Source organism: Arachis hypogaea, chromosome 4, assembly GCF_003086295.3.
Source record: "Arachis hypogaea cultivar Tifrunner chromosome 4, arahy.Tifrunner.gnm2.J5K5, whole genome shotgun sequence".
Taxonomy (NCBI): domain Eukaryota; kingdom Viridiplantae; phylum Streptophyta; class Magnoliopsida; order Fabales; family Fabaceae; genus Arachis; species Arachis hypogaea.
This window is the reverse complement of record NC_092039.1, coordinates 40,490,759-40,511,455: the sequence shown is the minus strand read 5'-3', so window position 1 is coordinate 40,511,455 and position 20,697 is coordinate 40,490,759. Positions and strand designations below refer to the sequence as shown.

General features: G+C 36.8%; 1 non-coding gene across 1 annotated transcript; it reads right to left on the bottom strand.

The window, feature by feature from the left end:
* Window positions 1-9,210: 9,210 nt before the first annotated feature.
* Window positions 9,211-9,314, bottom strand: LOC112798977 (small nucleolar RNA R71). Its single transcript, XR_003200569.1, has one exon. It is a non-coding gene; the product is annotated as a small nucleolar RNA R71 (small nucleolar RNA).
* Window positions 9,315-20,697: the final 11,383 nt, after the last annotated feature.

Here is a 20,697-nt window from a genome sequence, read left to right as displayed (position 1 = left end):
GGGAATGGAGACTCAAGTAATCAAGGAGAATCCCAAGGGAGCAGAAGAACATGAGCAGGCCAACAAGTGAAAGGTGGTGAAGTTCCTTCTTAGTTTACCTTTTCAAAGCTTTAAATAAGCAAAATCATGTATGAAATAGAACATGCTTCCATGAGTAGTTTAGGAATTCCAATTCTGCATTTAAGTTTCATTGCTTAGGTTAAGTGTGCTAGCTTGATGTCTTGAGTGTTCACTTTCACCTCTCTTACTTGTATGCTTGTCTCTTTAAGTTAATCAAAAATAAAATGTTATGAAAAGAACAAGATCAGAATGAACTTAAGATTGCCAAGGAGATCAATGAATGCATTGATTAAGGAAGAGATGAGAATGAACTTGATCCGGAGAATGCAACATATCCTGAACCCAATGATTTCTCCATTTCTGATCTTACCCATTCTCTTTACTTTCTGCCATTAAATTTCATGCTCATTACCCCAAATTCCCATTTAAGATTCTGCACTTTAATTTCTGTTATTTACTTTCCAGTCATTTAAATTTTTGCATCTCAATCTAAATTTTGTTTAGCTCAACTAGCATATTCTTCTAACTAAAGTTGCTTGACCAATCAATCCTTGTGGGATTCGACCTCACTCTATTGTGAGTTTTACTTGACGACAATTTGGTATACTTGCCGAAGGAAAATTTGTTGAGAGACAAGTTTTCTTGCATCACCAAGGAGATCAATAGATGCTTTGATTGAGGAAGTGATGAAAATAAATTTGATTCGGAGAATACAACATCTCCTGAGCCCAATGAATTCCCCATTTCTGATCTACCCATTCTCTTTACTTTCTGCCATTATTTCCATGCTCATTTCCTCAAATTCCCATTTAAGATTCTACACTTTATTTTCTGCCATTTACTTTCCTGCCATTTAATTTTCTGCAACTCTCAAACTATACTCTGTTTAGCTCAACTAGCATACTCTTCCAACTAAAGTTGCTTGACCAATCAATCCCTGGGGGATTCGACCTCACTCTATTGTGAGTTTTTACTTAACGACAATTCGGTATACTTGTCGAAGGGAGATTTGTTGAGAGACAAGTTTTCGTGCATCAGATGAGTGAGCCATGCGTCCGCGTCGCTTCTTGCTGGTCATCTCCTCAATTTCTTGTGTTTCTTCCATTTTTGCAAGCTTCCTCTCTATTCTCTAAGCCATTCCTGCCCTATGAAGCCTGAAACACTTAACACACAGATCACGACATCGAATGGTATAAAGGAGAATAAAAATATACAATTAAAAGATCTTTAGGAAGCAAGTTTTCAATCATAGAACAATTTTGGGAAGGACTTGTAATATCATGCTAATCATATGAATAAGTGGGTGAAAGATTTGATAAAACCACTCAATTAAACATAATATAAATCATAAAATAATGGTTTATCAACCTCTCCACACTTAAACATTAGCATGTCCTCATGCTTAGTTGAAGGAGATAAATATGAATGAATAGGGACATGTAAGACTCATGCAATGCAATGCAACCTATATATATGAACGCAACTATATGATTTTGTCTATTTGGTTAAAAGCAAATAAGTTCTCTTTAGACAAACATAGATCAAATCTCACTATTCAAATCATACAGTAAAAGCAAGTAAATTTGTAAGAAGACAGCTCGTGAAAGCAGGGAACATAGAATCAAGCATTGAACCCTCACTGATGGTGTGTGTGTACTCTAATCTCTCTAGTGTATAGGGTAATCACTCTATCCTTCTCTAATCATGCTTTTTAAACTTTGTTCATCACCTAACCAATCAACAATATTCAAGGTACCAATGCAAGCATCATGAGGTCTTTTCATGGTTGTAATGGGGCTAAGGTAATATATATATATGGCTAAGTGAGCTTTATGAATTGAATCTTTAATTAACCTAAACTTTCACCTAACATACATATAGTTTATATAACTTTAGAATCATGCCTAGCTACCCAAAAATTCTTCATTTTGCATTACCTACTCATGCATCAGCTTTTCTTTAATTTTTATCACATATACATTGATTTTTTATTAGCTTAACATCGGGGTAATTTTGTCCCCTTATTTTTTTTAGAGACATAAAAACTGAAACAACATATTAATGCATATGGAATTTTTGATTTTCTGTTTTATATGAGTGGGTACCCAAATTCCCATTATTTTATCATGACACATTCCCTTATTAACCCTTGTTCCCACAACCTTCCCATACTCAATTAACACACAATTTTCATCTTAAGCTAACCAAAGATTCAATTGAGATATTTAATTATTTTCCGCTTAAGGCTAGTAATATGGTAAAATGTAGAACAAATGGGATTAAAAAGGCTCAAAGTGGCTAACAAAGGTAATTTAAAGGGTAGGCTAACAAATAATGGCCTCAATCATATGCATGCATATAACACATTAAACATTGGACATATAGGATAAAACAAAATTCAAATTACAATCATAGAGAAGTAAACACACAAGAATAAAAAATTTATGGTTAAATAATGTAACCATGTATTTAGGCTCCAAGTCTCACAGGTTGTGTGTTCTTTAGCTCAGAAACCATGTTCCAGTTTACAATCTTCAAACAAACAAGTTTAACATTTAAATTTTTATTTAAATTAGTAAAATTTTTCAAAAATAGGGTCTTAAAAGAAATTTATTATATTTCAACTAAATAGAACATGCATGCAAATAATCCTATTTCTAAACACTCTATCCTAAAGAAAAACTGACTAAATATCCTACTTTATTGATGTTAGGGAAAAGAAATTACCTCCGGAAGTCAGGTACTGACTGACCTCCCCACACTTAAGGCTTTGCACCGACATCGGTGCCATCTGTCAGGAACAAAGGTGGGCTGGTAGCAGTATTGATAAACCTCGATTTTGTGGTTTATCTTGTGCTTAATTTGGGGGATTTTATCACCTTTTCTCACATTTATTCAATGAAATAGCATGGTTTTGCAATTCTCCCTTGATTTGTGCTTAAATGTGAAAACATGCTTTTTAGGCCCTAAAATTGGTGATTTTAATTCACTTTAATTCCATTTGATGCCTTGATATGTTTGTTAAGTGATTTCATATTCATAAGGCAAGTATTGGATGGAAGGAGTGAGGAGAAAAGCATGCAAAGTGGGAGAACTCATGAAGAAATGAAGGAACCGTAAAGCTGTCAAGTCTGACCTCTTTGCACTCAATTGACTATAACATGAGCTATAGAGGTCCAAATCTGGTGGTTCTAGTTGTGTTGGAAAGCTAACATCCAGGGCTTCAAAATGATATAAATTTTGTCATAGTTGCCTGACGTCTAGGGATGCGCACATGCACTGTACACGTGCGTGCTAATGGATCAGTGTGGTTCACTAAAGTGAAATCGTGGCCAGCGATTTGTAGCTCATTTTGGGCCCAATCCAACTCATTTCTGATGCTATTGAACCCAAGGATTAAAGAGGGAATGAACCAAGTAGTCATAGTTTAGTTTTCATCATGTTTTAGGGTAGAATTCTAAAGAGAGAGGCTCTCTCCTCTCTCTAGATTTAGGATAGAAATTAGGGTAAAGTTAGGTTAATCACTCTCAAATTTCTCTTTCAATTCTTGTTTAGATTTCAATTCTCTTTATATTTTAGTGTTCTATTGTCTTAATCATCTTAGTTTCTCTTGTTAATTTCTTATTTTTCCTTCTCTTATGTTGATGAACAATTGTTGGATCTTGATTTCTTCTAATGTAATTTTATATTTCTATGTCTCTTGATGTTTACTTCATTTGCTATTGTTGATTTCTTGCTTGTGGTAGTCATAGGATTCACTAATTCTAGCATTTTGTAATGTTTACTTTTCTTGCACTCTAGGTGTTTGTTAAAATGCTTTCACTAGTGTTTGAGTGGTTTCCTTTACTCTTGGCCTAGGCTAAGGGAATTGAGTGACCTTGAGTCATTGGGTCTCAATGAATTGGTGATTTGAGAACCCTTGGTGATCAATTTGATAGCCATTGACACTAGCCTACTATTAGGTTAATTAGTAGTAAGGTTAGACCATATGGGTTGATTTGATCAAGCCTATTTGATGTACTTCAAGCCTAGGAGTAGATATTACGTACTTAAGGCTTTTGGAAGTAGACTTAATAGGTTGGCCTCTCATAATTATCAATATATGGTTTGTAGACAAGGATGGTGATCTCAATTACCTATGTCTAGCCAATAGTACTTTTCTATTTCTTTTGTTAGTTCATTGTTCATTTACTTTCTTGTTATTTACTTTTCTTGTCAAAAATACAAAATCAAACCCCCTTGCATCCTCATAGCCAATAATTGAGCATTTCATTGCAATTCCTTGTGAGACGACCTGGAGTTGAAATACTTCGGTTAATTCTTATTTGGGGTTTGTACTTGTGACAACTCAAATTTTTGATGTGAGAATTGTTTGTTGCTTTAGAACTATGCTTACAACAAAGTAGTCCTTATTTCTATGAGAGGAATTCTAGACCATCGAGCAATTGTCATTTATCAAAATGGCGCCATTGCTGGGGAGTTGCAATGATGTTACATTATTGGCTATTGTGAATATGTGAATATGTTTGTCTTTTTCTTGTTTGTTGGTTTTTGATAGGTTTAGGACTTTGTTTCTCATTTTTGTTAGTTTTTGTTTCCTCTTGCTATTATGAATTCTCACCACTTTGGCTGTGAGTTTGGCTCAAATTATGTTGTAGGAAATGGGAGCTGCAATGACAATATGCATCAAGGATGGAACAATCAAAGGTGGGAGGAGCCTCAAAGGATTGATCACCCTTCTTGGCAACAACAACCTCCAGATTCTTATGGGTATAACTCTCATCCTAATGCATATCAATCTAATGGATGTGGTGACCCTTATTGTGATTGTCAACAACCACCACCACATGCCTATGAACCACCCCTCAACATGATTTTGAACCACCTTACTCACAAGCCCCCTACCACCAAACACCTCATTATGACCCTAATCCCTATCCACCATACCAACCACCTTATGAACCATATGAACCATACATGGAACCACCACCATTCCAACACAATTACTCTCAAGAACCACCTCAATATACACCACCTCCATACCCTTACCAAGATGAACCAACTTCCAATTATGAAACCTTCCTCCCAAACAATGAACCTTCTCTTCCACCATCACCTCCCAATGAAGCCCCCACGCAGGAATTGAGAGATCTTGAATCACATATCCAAAGGCAACAAGAGGGGATGGAAAAGGAGTTTAAGGAGCTAGGATCCAAGATGGCTAGCCTAGTGGAAGCCGTTAGCAATATGGGCTCCTCCCGACTAAGCCTAAGCAACCAAGGCACTCCCATTGACGAATGTGGAGAAGCAACCAAGGAGCATAGTGAGGGAGTGTGTTTAGAGCTTCAAGGTGAAGAAGAGGAGTTGAAGAAAGAATTTTCACAAGGGGAGGAAGATGAAACAATTGAGCCGAAAGGAGTGGTTGAAGACCTAGGAGATGTTGGAAGTCCACGGGAATGTAGCTGATGAGCGGATAATTTATACGCTTTTTGGCATTGTTTTTAGGTAGTTTTTAGTAGGATCTAGCTACTTTAAGAGATGTTTTTATTAGTTTTTATGCAAAATTCACATTTCTGGACTTTACTATGAGTTTGTGTATTTTTCTGTGATTTCAGGTATTTTCTGGCTGAAATTGAGGGACCTAAGCAAAAATCTGATTCAGGCTGAAAAAGGACTACTGATGCTATTGGATTCTGACCTCCTTGCACTTGGAATAGTTTTTCTGGAGCTACAGAACTCCAAATGGCGCACTCTCAATTGTGTTAAAAAATACACATCCAGGGCTTTCCAGCAAGTTTAGATGACGCAAACTGGCGTTCAATGCCAGTTTCATGCTGCATTCTGGAGTAAAACGCCAGAAACAAGTCACAAATCAGAGTTAAATGCCAAAAATACGTTACAACTTGGTGTTTAACTCCAAGAGAAGCCTCTGCATGTGTAAAGCTCAAGCTCAGCCCAAGCACACACCAAAGTGGGCCCAGAAGTGGATTTCTGCACTTAGACTTATTTCTGTAAACCCTAGTAACTAGTTTAGTATAAATAGAACTTTTTACTATTGTATTAGACATCTTGGTCTTATCTTTGGATTATCTTTTGATCCTTTGATCATGTTTTGGAGGTTGGCCTCTCGGCCATGCCTGGACCTCTATCACTTATGTATTTTCAACGGTGGAGTTTCTACACACCATAGATTAAGGTGTGGAGCTCTGTTGTTCCTCGAGTATTAATGCAATTACTATTATTCTTTTATTCAATTCAAGCTTATTCTTGTTCTAAGATATCACTTGTACTTCAATCTGATGGATGTGATGATCCGTGACACTCATTATCATCCATCCTTATGAACGCGTGCCTGACAACCACTTCCGTTCTACAAGCAAGAGCTAGAGTGTGTATCTCTTGGATTCCTTAATCAGAATCTTCGTGGTATAAGCTAGAATTATTGGCGGTCATTCCTAAGATCCAGAAAGTCTAAACCATGTCTGTGGTCTTCCGAGTAGGATCTGAGATGGGATGACTGTGATGAGCTTCAAACTCGCGGGTGTTGGGCGTAGTGACAGACACAAAAGAATCACTGGATTCTCTTCCGACATGATCGAGAACCGACAGATGATTAGTCGTGCTGTGACAGAGCATTTGGACCATTTTCACTGAGAGGATGGGAAGTAGCCATTGACAACGGTGACGCCCTACATACAGCTTGCCATAGGAAGGAGTAAGAATGATTGGAGGAAGGCAGTAGGAAAGCAGAGATTCAGAAGGGACAAAGCATCTCCATACACTTATCTGAAATTCCCACCAATGATTTACATAAGTATCTCTATCTTTATTTTATGCTTTAATTATCTTTATTTTCGAAAACCATTATAACCATTATTATCCACCTGATTGAGATTTACAAGATGACCATAGCTTGCTTCATACCGACAATCTCCGTGGGATCGACCCTTACTCACGTAAGGTATTACTTGGACGACCCAATACACTTGCTGGTTAGTTGTGCAAAGTTGTGACAAAGTGTGATTCATGTTTGAGAGCTCCAAGTCTTTGGCACCATTGTTGATGATCATAATTTCGTGCACCAAGTTGTTGGTGCCATTACCAGTGATTGTTTGAGTTTGGACAACTGACGGTTCATCTTGTTGCTCAGATTAGGTAATTTTCTTCTTATTTTTTTTTCCAAAAAGTTTTCAAAAAAATTTTCAAAAAAATTTTTTTTCTTTGTTTTCGTTTTTCAAAATATATAATTTTCGAAAAATACAAAACAATTTATAAAATAATAAAATCAAAAAAAATATTTTTTGTTTCTTGTTTGAGTCTAGAGTCAAGTTTTAAGTTTAGTGTCAATTGCATCTTTTTAATTTTCAAAAAATTTTCGAAAATTCATGCATGTGTTCTTCATGATCTTCAAGTTGTTCTTGGTAAGTCTTCTTGTTTGATCTTCATATTTTCTTGTTTTGTGTCTTTTGTTGTTCTTCATATGCCTTTTTGAATTATTAGAGTCTAAACATTAAAAATTTCTAAGTTTGGTGTCTTGCATGTTTTTCTTGTCTTGAAAATTTTTAAAAAATAAGTCTTGATGTTCATCTTGATCTTCAAAGTGTTCTTGGTTTTCATCTTGACATTCATAGTGTTCTTGCACGCATCATTGGTTTTGATCCAAAACTTTCATGTTTTGGGTCATATTTGTGTTTTTCTCTCTCTTCGTTAAAAATTCAAAAATTAAAAAATATATTTTCCTTATTTTACTCAAAATTTCGAAATCTTTGGGTTGACTTAGTCAAATTTTTTAAAATAAGTTGTTTCTTGTTAGTCAAGTCAAGATTTCAATTTTAAAAATCTTATCTTTTTCAAAACTTTTTCAAAAATCAAATCTTTTTCATTTTTCTTTTATATTTTCGAAAATATTTTTAAAATTGATTTTTAAAATCTCTTTCTTAATTTTATTTCATAATTTTCAAAAATTTTACTAACAATTAATGTGATTGATTCAAAAGTTTGAAGTTTGTTACTTTCTTGTTAAGAAAGGTTCAATCTTTAAATTCTAGAATCATATCTTTTAGTTTCTTGTTAGTCAAGTAATCCATTTTAATTTTAAAAATCAAATCTTTTTATAATTTCCTTTTCAAATCTTTTTCAAAACAAATTTCAATCATATCTTTTCAAATCATATCTTTTTCAAAATTAATTTCAAAAATCTTTTCTAACTCCTTATCTTTTCAAAATTGAATTTCAAATCTTTTTCAACTAACTAACTAACTTTTTGTTTGTTTCACTATTTCTTATCTTTTTCAAAACTACCTAACTACTTTTCTCTCTCTAATTTTCGAAAATTCCTCACTCTTTTTCAAAAATCTCTTTTAATTAACTAATTGTTTCAAATTTTAATTTTGATTTAATTTTCGAAAATCACTAACCATTTTTCAAAAACAATTTTTGAAAACTCCTCTATCTCACCTCCTTCTATTTATTTATTCATTTACTAACTCTTCTCTTCATCTAAAAAAATTCGAACCCTCTCTTCTCCTCTGTGTTCAAATTTTTCTCATCCTTCTTCTATTCTTTTCTTCTTCTACTCACATAAAGGAATCTCTATATTGTGACATAGAGGATTCTTCTTCTTTTCTGTTCTCTTCTTTTTCATATGAGCAGGAGCAAGGACAAGGACATTCTTGTTGAAGCAGATCCTGAACCTGAAAGGACTCTGAAGAAGAAGCTAAGAGAAGCTAAAGCACAACAATCCAGAGAAAACCTTACAGAGAATTTCGAAAAAGAAGGAGACATGGCCGAACCCAACAATAATGCAAGGAGGATGCTTGGTGATTATACTACACCTACTTCCAATTTTTATGGAAGAAGCATCTCAATCCCTGCCATTGGAGCAAATAATTTTGAGCTGAAACCTCAACTAGTTGCTCTAATGCAACAGAACTGCAAGTTTCATGGACTTCCATCAGAAGATCCCTATCAGTTCTTAACTGAATTCTAACATATTTGTGATACTGTTAAGACTAATGGAGTAGATCCTGAAGTCTACAGGCTCATGCTTTTCCCTTTTGTTGTAAGAGACAGGGCTAGACATGGCTGGACTCTCAGGATAAGCTGGTCACGGCCTTCTTGGCCAAGTTCGTTCCTCCTCAAAAGCTGAGCAAGCTTAGAGTGGATGTTCAGACCTTCAAGCAAAAAGATGGTGAATCCCTCTATGAAGCTTGGGAAAGATACAAGCAGTTGACCAAAAAGTGTCCTTCTGGCATGCTTTCAGAGTGGACCATTTTAGATATATTCTATGGTGGTCTATCTGAGCTTTCTAAGATGTCACTGGACCATTCTGCAGGTGGATCCATTCACCTAAAGAAAATGCCTGCAGAAGCTCAAGAACTCATTGACATGGTTGCAAATAACCAATTCATGTACACCTCTAAGAGGAATCCTGTGAGTAATGGGACGCCTCAGAGGAAGAGAGTTCTTAAAATTGATGCTCTCAATGCCATATTGGCTCAGAACAAAATGTTGACTCAGCAAGTCAACATGATTTCTCAAAGTCTGAATGGATGGCAAAATGCATCCATCAGTACTAAAGAAGCATCTTCTGAAGAAGAAGCTTATGATCCTGAGAACCCTGTAATGGCAAAGGTGAATTACATGGGTGAACCCTATGGGAACACCTATAATTCCTCATGGAGAAATCATCCAAATTTCTCATGGAAGGATCAACAAAAGCCTCAACAAGGCTTTAATAATGGTGGAAGAAACAAGTTTAGCAATAGCAAGCATTTTCCATCATCTTCTCAGCAACAGATAGAGAATTCTGAGCAGAGCCCCTCTAGCTTAGCAAACATAGTCTCTGATCTATCTAAGGCCACTTTAAGTTTCATGAGTGAAACAAGGTCCTCCATTAGAAATTTGGAGGCACAAGTGGGCCAGCTGAGTAAGAAAATTATTGAAACTCCTCCTAGTACTCTCCCAAGCAATACAGAAGAGAATCCAAAAAGAGAGTGCAAGGCCATTGATATAATCAACATGGCCGAATGCACAAAGGAGGAGAAGGACGTGAATCCTAGTGAGGAAGACCTCTTGGGACGTCCTCTGAACAAAAAAGAGTTCCAAACTGAGGAACCTAAGGAATCTGAGGCTCATATAGAGACCATAGAGATTCCATTAAACTTCCTTCTGCCATTCATGAGCTCTGAGAACTATTCTTCCTCTGAAGAGGATGAAGATGTAACTGAAGAGCATGTTGCTCAATATCTAGGAGCCATCATGAAGCTGAATGCCAAGTTGTTTGATAATAAGACTTGGGAACATGAATCTCCCTTGCTCATTAGTGAACTAAATACAAGGGTTCAATAAACTCTACCTCAAAAGAAGCAAGATCTTGGTAAATTCTTAATATCATGTACCATAGGCACCATGACCTTTGAGAAGGCTCTGTGTGACCTGGGGTCAGGTATAAATCTTATGCCACTCTCTGTAATGGAGAAGCTGGGGATCTTTGAGGTACAAGCTGTAAGAATCTCATTAGAGATGGCAGACAAGTCAATAAAACAAGCTTATGGATTGGTAGAGGACGTGTTGGTAAAGGTTAAAGGCCTTTACAATCCTGCTGATTTCATAATCTTAAACACTGGGAAGGATGAGGATGAATGCATCATCCTTGGAAGACCCTTCCTAGCCACAACAGAAGCTGTGATTGATGTTGACAGAGGAGAGTTAGTCCTTTAATTGAATGGGGACTACCTTGTGTTTAAAGCTCAAGGATCTTTCTCTACAACCATAGAAAAGAGGCACGATACGCTTCTCTCAATACAGAGTCAAACAAAGCCCCTACAGTCAAACTCTAAGTTTGGTGTTAGGAGGCCACAGCCAAACTCTAAGTTTGGTGTTGAACCCCCACATTCAAACTCTAAGTTTGGTGTTGGGAGGTCCCAACAATGCTCTGAACCTTTGTGAAGCTCCATGAGAGCTCACTGTCAAGCTATTGACATTAAAGAAGCACTTATTGGGAGGCAACCCAATTTTTATTTATCTATATTTCTATTATTCTTTTATGTTTTATTAGGTTTATGATCATGTAGAGTCACAAAACAATTGCAAAAATTAAAAACAGAATCAAAAATAGCAGAAGAAAAAGCACACCCTGGAGGAAGAGCTTACTGGCGTTTAAACGCCAGTAAGGGGCATCTGGCTAGCGTTTAACGCCAGAAAAGAGCATGAAGCTGGCATTGAACACCAGGAACAAGCAACACTCTGGCGTTTAAACGCTAGAATTGCACCCTGAGGAAAGCTGGCGTTAAATGCCAGAAACAAGCAGCAAAGTGGCGTTTAACGCCAGAAACAAGTATAAAGCTAGCGTTCAACGCCAGAAACAAGTATCAGTCTGGTGTTAAATGCCAAGATTGCATACAGAGGGCATTTTACACGCCTAAAGGGTGTAGGGATGAGAAATTCTTGACACCTCAGGATTTGTGGACCCCACAGGATCACCTCAGGATCTGTGGACCCTATAGGATCCCCACCTACATTCTCCCTCTCTCTCACACTTTTTTATAACACTCTTCCCCAAACATCATTCACCAATCACCTCAATCACTCTTCCTCATCACCTCTTCACCACTCACATCCATCCACTCTTTCCCATAAACCCCACCTACCTTCAAATTCAAAATCTCTTTCCCACCCAAACCCACCCTAAATGACCGAACTTTTACCCCTCTCCCTCCACTATATAAACCCCCCATCCTTCTTCATTTTCACACAACACCACCCTCTCTTCTCCCCTTTGGCCGAAACCTACATCACTCTCCCTCTCCTCCATCTCTTCTTCTTCTTCATCTATTATTTCTTCTTTTGCTCAAGGACGAGCAATATTCTAAGTTTGGTATGGTAAAAGCATAGCTTTTATTGTTTTTCCATAACCATTGATGGCACCTAAGGCCGGAGAAACCTCTAGAAAGAAGAAAGGAAAGACAAAAGCTTCCACCTCCGAGTCATGGGAGATGGAGAGATTCATCTCAAAAGCCCATCAAGACCACTTCTATGAAGTTGTGGCCAAGAAGAAGGTGATCCCTGAGGTCCCTTTCATACTCAAGAAAAATGAGTATCCGGAGATCCACATGAGATCTAAAGAAGAGGTTGGGAAGTTCTTACCAACCCCATTCAACAAGCTGGAATATTAATGGTTCAAGAGTTCTATGCCAATGCATGGATCACTAGGAACCATGATCAAAGTATGAACCCGAATCCAAAAAATTATCTTACAATGGTTCTGGGGAAATGCTTAGATTTCGGTCCGAAAAATATAAGGTTGGCATTCAACTTGCCTATGATGCAAGAAGATGCACGCCCCTACACTAGAAGGGTCAACTTTGATCAAAGGTTTGACCAAGTCCTCATGGACATATGTATGGAAGGAGCTCAATGGAAAAGAGACTCAAAGGGTAAGCTGGTTCAATTAAGAAGACTGGACATTAAGCCTGTGGCTAGAGGATGGTTGGAGTTCATCCAACGCTCCATCATCCCTACTAGTAACCGATCCGAAGTAACTGTGGATCGGGCCATCATGATCCATAGCATCATGATTGGAGAGGAAGTAGAAGTTCATGAAGTCATCTCTCTAGAACTCTACAAAGTAGCCGAAAAGCCAACCACCTTGGCAAGGCTAGCTTTTCCTCATCTCATTTGCCATCTATGCTACTTAGCTGAAGTTGTCATAGAAGGAGACATCCTCATTGAAGAGGATAAGCTCATCACTAAGAAAAGGATGGAGCAAACAAGAGAGCCCATTCATAGATCTCAAGAGAGTCACGAGGAAGCTCATTATCAAGAAATCCCTGAGATGCCTCAAGGGATGCATTTTCCTTCAAACAACTATTGGGAACAACTCAATCCTTCTCTAGAAGCATTGAGTCATGACATGAACCAATTAAGAGCACTCCATCATTCTCAATGAGATTAGAGAAGATCAAAGAGCTATGAGGGAGGAGCAACAAAGTCCAGGAAGAGACATAGAGGAGCTCAAGAACACCATTAGTCCTTCAAGGAGAAGGCGCCACCATCACTAAGGTGGACTCACTCCTTTACTTCCTTGTTCTTATCTCTCTGTTTTTTTTTGGTTTTTTAAGCTTCATGTTTGTCTATGTTTGTTTCTTTATTACATGATCATTAGTGTCTAGTGTCTATGTCTTAAGGCTATGAATAATTCCATGAATCCTTCACCTTTCTTAAATGAGAAATTTTTTTAATTCAAAAGAACAAGAAGTACATGAGTTTCAAATTCATCCTTGAAATTAGTTTAATTATATTGATGTAGTGACAATACTTTTTGTTTTCTGAATGAATGCTTGAACAGTGCATATTTTTTGATCTTGTTGTTTATGAATGTTAAAATTGTTGGCTCTTGAAAGAATGATGAAGAAGAGAAATGTTATTGATGATTTGAAAAATCATAAAATTGATTCTTGAAGTAAGAAAAAGCAGTGAAGAACAAAGCTTGCGAAAAAAAAGTGGCAAAAAATTTTAAGAAAGAAAAAGAAAAAGCAAGCAGAAAAAGCCAATAGCCCCTAAAACAAAAGGCAAGGGTCCAAGGCTTTGAGCATCAATGGATAGGAGGGCCCAAGGAAATAAAATCTAGGCCTAAGCGGCTAAATCAAGCTGTCCCTAACCATGTGCTTGTGGCATGAAGGTCCAAGTGAAAAGCTTGAGACTGAGTGGTTAAAGTCGTGATCCAAAGCAAAAAGAGTGTGCTTAAGAGCTCTGGACACCTCTAACTGGGGACTTTAGCAAAGCTGAGTCACAATCTGAAAAGGTTTACCCAGTCATGTGTCTGTGGCATTTACGTATCCGGTGGTAATACTGGAAAACAAAGTGCTTAGGGCCACGGCCAAGACTCATAAAGTAGCTGTGTTCAAGAATCAACATACTTAACTAGGAGAATCAATAACACTATCTGAACTCTAAATTCCTAGAGATGCCAATCATTCTAAACTTCAAAGGATAAATTGAGATGCCAAAATTGTTCAGAAGCAAAAACCTACAGGTCCCGCTCATCTAGTTAGAACTAATATTCATTGATATTTTGGGATTTATAGTATATTCTCTTCTTTTTAGCCTATTTGATTTTCAGTTGCTTGGGGACAAGCAACAATTTAAATTTGGTGTTGTGATGAACGGATAATATATACGCTTTTTGGCATTATTTTTAGGTAGTTTTTAGTAGGATCTAGATACTTTTAGGGATGTTTTTATTAGTTTTTATGCATAATTCATATTTCTGGACTTTACTATGAGTTTGTGTATTTTTCTATGATTTCAGGTATTTTCTAGCTGAAATTAAGGGATCTGAGCAAAAATCTGATTCAGGCTGAAAAAGGACTGCTGATGCTGTTGGATTCTGACCTCCCTGCACTCGGAATGGATTTTCTGGAGCTACAGAACTCAAAATGGTGCGCTCTCAATTGCCTTGGAAATTAGACATCCAAGGATTTCCAGTAATATAGAATAGTTCATACTTTATTCAAGTTTAGATGATACAAACTGGTATTCAACGCCAGTTCCATGCTGCATTATGTAGTAAAACGCCAGAAACACGTCACAAACCAGAGTTAAACGCCAAAAACACGTTACAACTTGGAATTTAACTCCAAAAGAAGCCTCTGCACATGTAAAGCTCAAGCTCAGCCCAAGCACACACCAAAGTGGGCCCTAGAAGTGAATTTCTGCACTTAGACTTATTTCTGTAAACCCTAGTAACTAGTTTAGTATAAATAGAACTTTTTACTATTGTATTAGACATCTTGGTCTTATCTTTGGATTATCTTTTGATCCTTTGATCACGTTTTGGAGGCTGGCCTCTCGGCCATGCCTGGACCTCTATCACTTATGTATTTTCAACGGTGGAGTTTCTACACATCATAGATTAAGGTGTGGAGCTCTGCTGTTCCTCGAGTATTAATGCAATTACTATTATTCTTCTATTCAATTCAAGCTTATTCTTGTTCTAAGATATCACTCGTACTTCAATCTGATGGATGTGATGATCCATGACACTCATCATCATCCGTCCTTATGAACGCATACCTGACAACCACTTCCATTTTACAAGCGAGAGCTAGAGTGTTTATCTCTTGGATTCCTTAATCAGAATCTTCGTGGTATAAGCTAGAATTATTGGTGGTCATTCCTAAGATCCGGAAAGTCTAAACCTTGTCTGTGGTATTTCGAATAGAATCTGAGATGGGATGATTGTGATGAGCTTCAAACTCGCGAGTGTTGGGCGTAGTGACAGACGCAAAAAAATTACTAGATTCTATTCTGACATGATCGAGAACCAACAGATGATTAGCCGTGCTGTGACAGAGCATTTGGACCATTTTCACTGAGAGGATGGGAAGTAGCCATTGACAACGGTGATGCCCTACATATAGCTTGCCATAGAAAGGAGTAAGAATGATTGGAAGAAGGCAGTAGGAAAGCAGAGATTCAGAAGGGACAAAATATCTGCATACACTTATCTGAAATTCCCACCAATGATTTACATAAGTATCTCTATCTTTATTTTATGCTTTATTTATCTTTATTTTTGAAAACCATTATAACCATTATTATCCACCTGAATGAGATTTACAAGATGACCATAGCTTGCTTCATACCGACAATCTCCGTGGGATCGACCCTTACTCATGTAAGGTATTACTTGGATGACCCAGTGCACTTGCTGGTTAGTTGTGCGAAGTTGTGACAAAGTGTGATTCATGTTTGAGAGCTCCAAGTCTTTGGCTCCATTGTTGATGATCACAATTTCGTGCACCAGTAGCCTTAGAGAGACCTCTTCCAAGAAGCTTGATATTGACGTTGAAGAGGGTGTACAACCTTCAAAGCATAACTTGATTGAAGACTTTGAAGAGGTTGATCAAGAGATGGATTCAATTATTGAGGAGTTCCTATCTACAATTGAATCCTCTCCCATTGGGCTTGAATTTGAGGACAATGAAGAAGATGCACAACCTCTCATGCCTTTGGTGAGCAATGAAGAAAAAATTGAATTGGAAGCAAGCCACCAAGAGGAAGAGGTTGAAGTTGAGGAAAGTTGCAAGGAGATGGAGGTAGTCAAGAAAGAGCACAAGGGAGTAGACCTCGCATTGTCTAAGTGTAGGGACGTCCCCTTTCCTAAGTCACCATCCTACACAACATTCAAGTGGGTAAAATTCTTATCTCTAATCTTTACCTTCCCACTTGAATATAGTTTGATTGAAAATGATGGGCAACTTAGAGCTCTTTGTGGAGTTAGGAGTAAGAGAGAGTTGTGTAGTGGTTGGAAACATGACTCTAAGTTCATGATGGTTGCATGCTCAAAGTTGAATAGCAATGGTTGGTGTAGAACCAAATTGCATGGGTCTAGGAGAATGTTTAGAGGCCTAATTGAGAATTCACAAGCCTTCTCACCCAATTGGAATTGTGATAATCAACTTGAAGATGGGTGTAGAAATAAGATTTGGGACCCGGGAATAGATGAAGATCAATTTTGGAAGCCCTTAGCTTGTGTGGAACTCATCAAAGCTTGGTGCTATTGGTTTTGAATTTTGGAGCTTACTTGAAGTCCAAGCATTGGTGGAGGTTCCAAGATGAGTATAAGCATAAGCCACCATAACAAGGAACCTTCCAAATGTCCAACTTAAGGACTTAAACTAAAAGTGCTAGGTAGGAGACACCCCACCATGGTAAACTCTTTCCACACTCTTTTAGATTTGGTTAAATAAGTGATTGAAGTTGCCATTATAGGTAGTTTTCTTCTTTTCTGTACTCTTATACATTCTGTTTCGATGATAGGTTGTAGTAGTGTGTTTTGATTAGTTTAGATTGTTGATTAAGTAGGTTACTTGAAGTGTAAGTTTTGCTTTTAGTTTATTTGAAAATTTTTGAAAAACCAAAAAGATTTGTTGTTAAATTTGAATTTTGGTTGCTTTAGAATATTTATTGGTTAGGAGAGGGTTAAATTCTGTTTTTGTGATTTAAAAAAAAGGGCATCGGCGCGCAAGCACGCTGTGCGCGCGCGCGCCGGTGTGATTTAATAACTCCTAGTACTAAAACCCGAGAGTTGTGCCCACTTTATGCCCAATTTTTGCCAGGCGATCCACGCATAAGCACTCATGGCGCGCGCGCAGATTGTCCCTGCTGCATCCGCGCATAAGCACGCATGGTGCACGCGCGCGGATTTGCTCCCTATTTTTCTCCTTCCTCCTTTCTCCTTCTTTCTTCTTTTCTTCTTCTTTCTTTCTATTTTTTTCCTTTTTCTTTTTTTTTTCTTTTTCTTCTTTCTCTCTTGAAAAAAAATATCTTTCTAAAAAAAATAATAATTAAAATAAAATAAAAATAAATAAATAAATAAACTAATGTAAAAAAAATTCAATTCTTCCATTTTCTTTTATTGCATTTGCTTGTTTTCATTCATTGCATTTTAATTTTATTTTTGTAACTTGTTTTCCCTTCTATTTTCTAAGTTTCTTATTTTAATAATGGTGTTGAATGCTCTTACTCAATTGTTGAGAATTTCTTGGTTACTCTTGGTGCTTCATGACTTGTTTGGCATTAAATTTGCTCTACACACAAGATTAGTGCTTTAGTCCTTCCTGACTCGTGATCCCTTGTTTTTGTACCTCATCATCATTGAGTTAGGATGGGACCAAATGCTTTGACTAATCTTATTTGACTTATTTGTGTCAATTGTTGATTAAGCTTGATGCAACATGCTCTTCATGTCATGTACATATGCTTTGACTTTACTCTTGCATCAAGTATTAGTTGATATGCCTTAGCTTATATTGTTTTCTCACTTACATGCGTAGCTAACATGTGGTGAGAACCTTACTCTCATTTGGCATTAGCCCTCGCCTATGTTCTACTTGCTTTAATACCTTTGATGTAGGCTTAATTATCCTTCTTTCTCTTTCCTTTTAGGTTGGTCACCAAGAAGGAAAGGATTGGAAAGACTTCTAAATAGGGCAACAAACAAGTTCACCCGTACAACCTTTTGATGGAGCTCATCAATTGTAGCAACCCATACACATTGCTCTTCTTTGCATGCACCGAGGACGGTGCAAATTTCTAAGTGTGCGGAGGTTGTTCGACCGATCTCCATGGGTAACAATTTCTTTCTTTCAACACCAATTCTTAATTTTTGTCTTTGATTAGTTAGTTGTTGCATTGCATGATAGGTTGTATGTTAGTTAGAATTTGTACATATTTCACCATTTCTTTTTACGTTAGGACTACTTGGTTAGGGTGATGATTTCTTTTCCAAGAAAATTGTTTTTGCGGCACCCTACCAATTTGAAAAATTTTTTGTGACAAACTTGTTTGGAGAATTTATTTTGGGACACGGTTTTTGAGCTAAGAACACCAGCATGTGAGTTTTGAGCCAAATTGTGTGGTTACATCTTATAACCACTTATTTTCATTCTTGTGTGCATTGTTCTCTTTCTATGATTGTAATCTTTGATTTGTTTGATTCTTTATGTCCATTATTCCATGTATACATGCATTTATATGATTGAGGCCATCATTTCATTTAGCTCACTTACCCAAATAGCCTACCTTTCATCAACCATTGTTAGCCAAATTTGATCCTATTTAATCCCTTTTGTTCTTAATTTTAACACATCACTACCCCTAAGTGAAAAATAATAAATGTCCTTAATTTAGATCTTTGATTAGCTTAGGCTAGTGAGGGTGTGTATCATTTGGGTATGGGAAATTTGGGACATTGGTTGAGGTAAAACTATAATTTTTGTATTTTTGTTGAAAATATTGGGAATTGGGTACATATTCATGCACTATATGTAAAACCATATGCATTGATACGTTTGTATATACTTTTGAAAAAAAACAAAAAAATGAGAAAAAATGATGATAAAGAAAAAAAAACATATATATATATATATAGAAAAAGAAAAAAAGAGAAAAAAGAAATAAAAAGGGGACAAAAAATGCCCCAAGGTAAAGTTCAATAAAAATCAATGCATATGTGTGGTGAATTAAAGAGAATGTATGGGTATGTGAAAAAGTGGGAATCATGGGTAGCTAGGTTGTGTATTAGAATTGTATAGGTTGTTATATATGTTTGGTGAGAGCTTAGGTTAATCAAAGATCAAAATTTCAAGCTCACTTGACCATATGCATCCCTACCTTTACCCTAGCCCCATTACAACCTATGAATAAGTCCTCATGATGAATATATGCATGCATTGAACAATTGTTGATTGTTAGATGAAAAACAAATCTTGGAAAGCAAGAGTAGAAGAGAATTGAGTGATCAACCCTATACACTAGAGCGACTAGAGCGGATATACTTCCGGTGAGGGTTCGATACTCAATTCCTTGTTCCTGGGTTTCATGAGATTTTCTTTTGGCAAGTATATTTGTGCTTTATTCTGATATCCAAATTGATAGGATTCATGAATCATCATACTACTTAGCCCTACATGTGCATATGTGCTATTGTGGATTGATTTACTTCTAACCAAGTAGGTAGAATCATTTTGCATTCAGTTACATTCATATAGATAGATGCATATAGTTTATTTGCATTGAATAAATGTTCATAACCCTTTTCTTATCCTTCTTTATTCTTAGCATGAGGACATGCTCGGTTTAAGTATCGGGAGATTTGATAAACCCCGATTTTGTGGTTTATCTTGTGCTTAATATGGGGGATTTTATCATCTTTTCTCACATTTATTCAATGAAATAGCATGGTTTTACAATTCTCCCTTGATTTGTGCTTAAATGTGAAAACATGCTTTTTAGGTGCTAAAATTGGTGATTTTAATTCACTTTAATTCCATTCGATGCCTTGATATATTTGTTGAGTGATTTCATGTTCATAAGGCAAGTATTTGATGGAAGGAGTGAGGAGAAAAGCATGCAAAGTGGGAGAACTCATGAAGAAATGAAGGAACCGTAAAGCTGTCAAGCCTGACCTCTTCGCACTCAATCGACAATAACTTGAGCTACAGAGATCCAAATGAGTCGGCTCTAGTTGCGTTATAAAGCTAACATCCGGAGCTTCAAAATGATATAAATTTTGCCATAGTTGCCTGACGTCTAGGGACGCGCATGCGCACTGTATGCGTGCACGCCGATGGATCAGCGTGGTTCACTAAAGTGAAATCGTGGCCAGCGATTTGTAGCTCATTTTGGGCCCAATCCAACTCATTTCTGATGCTATTGAACCCAATGATTGAAGGGGAAATGAACCAAGTAGACATAGTTTAGTTTTCATCATGTTTTAGAGTAGAATTCTAGAGAGAGAGAGGCTCTCTCCTCTCTCTAGATTTAGGATAGAAATTAAGGTAAAGTTAGGTTAATCACTCTCAAATTTCTCTTTCAATTCTTGTTTTGATTTCAATTCTCTTTATATTTCAGTGTTCTACTGTCTTAATCATCTTAGTTTCTCTTGTTAATTTCTTATTTTTCCTTCTCTTATGTTGATGAACAATTGTTGGATCTTGATTTCTTCTAATGCAATTTTATATTTCTATGTCTCTTGATGTTTACTTCATTTCCTATTGTTGATTTCTTGCTTGTGGTAGTCATGGGTTTCACTAATTCTAGAATTTTGTGATGTTTACTTTTCTTGCACTC